This window comes from Rattus norvegicus, chromosome 6, assembly GCF_021556685.1.
Source record: "Rattus norvegicus strain SHRSP/BbbUtx chromosome 6, alternate assembly SHRSP_T2T, whole genome shotgun sequence".
In the NCBI taxonomy this organism is placed as follows: domain Eukaryota; kingdom Metazoa; phylum Chordata; class Mammalia; order Rodentia; family Muridae; genus Rattus; species Rattus norvegicus.
Genome location: NC_141539.1, coordinates 113,518,578 through 113,519,500, shown reverse-complemented (window position 1 = coordinate 113,519,500; position 923 = coordinate 113,518,578). Strand labels below are relative to the sequence as shown.

General features: G+C 45.0%; 1 non-coding gene across 1 annotated transcript; it reads right to left on the bottom strand.

Annotated features, from left to right (window-relative positions):
* Nucleotides 1–278: 278 nt before the first annotated feature.
* LOC120093296 (U6 spliceosomal RNA) lies at nucleotides 279–384 on the bottom strand. Its single transcript, XR_015623649.1, has one exon. It is a non-coding gene; the product is annotated as a U6 spliceosomal RNA (small nuclear RNA).
* Nucleotides 385–923: the final 539 nt, after the last annotated feature.

Sequence of the window (923 nt, the reverse complement as noted above, 5' to 3'; positions counted from 1 at the left end):
TCGGATAAAACAAAACAGATTCATAGATTCATCCACCACCCCTTTCCATAGGCAAAGTCCCAGCAACTGACATAAGCAGAGAAAGTTAGCACCATGAGCCCCCTCCTGTTTATACAGCCCCTGTGGGCCTCTTGGTGTAGCCTCACTGTCATTCATTTGTTGCTTAAAAAAAAAAAATCACTTTTTGCTTCACACTAGTGTTCGTTCTCTCTCTCTCTCTCTCTCTCTCTCTCTCTCTCTCTCTCTCTCTCTCTCTCTCTCTCTCTCCTCTCTCTCTCTCCAATATGGAATGCTTCATGAATTTGTGTGTCATCCTTGCGCAGAGCTACGCTAGTCTTCTCTGTATCGTTCCAACTTTAGTATATGGGCTGCCGAAGCGAGCACCACACTAGTTCTCTAAGACGAAGCCAATAGCTCATCTGCTGAGCAGTCAGCTCTAAACCTAGGATCTCATCCTGGCTGGAGTGAACTTAGCACTGGGCAGCAGTGGAGAGTGAAGGGTTGTCCCACTGATGGTCATGCCAGTACAGAAGGATAAACACACTAGGCAGGCCAGACACGGGGATCTTTATTATTGAATCTGAAAAAGAGAGAATGTTTAAGGAAATAATATGCTTTGTTCTATGTGTGTTAGAATGTGAGGGTGTTTTCCATTTTTAATGTTGTTTCCTTAATAGATTAAAGCTTCACCTGGAGCTGGAAACGTTGCTCACTTAGCAGAGTGCTTACCCAGCATGCACGAGACTCTGGCATTGATCCTTAGCATTATATCAACCAGACGCGGTGGCCCAGACTTGTAATCCCAGCACTGAGGAGGTGAAGGCAGAAAGATCAGAAGTTCAAGATCGTCCTTGATTACAAAATAAATTCAAGGCCACCTGTGCTGCAGGAGATTTGATCTCACTGTGAACCCTGAGATTGTG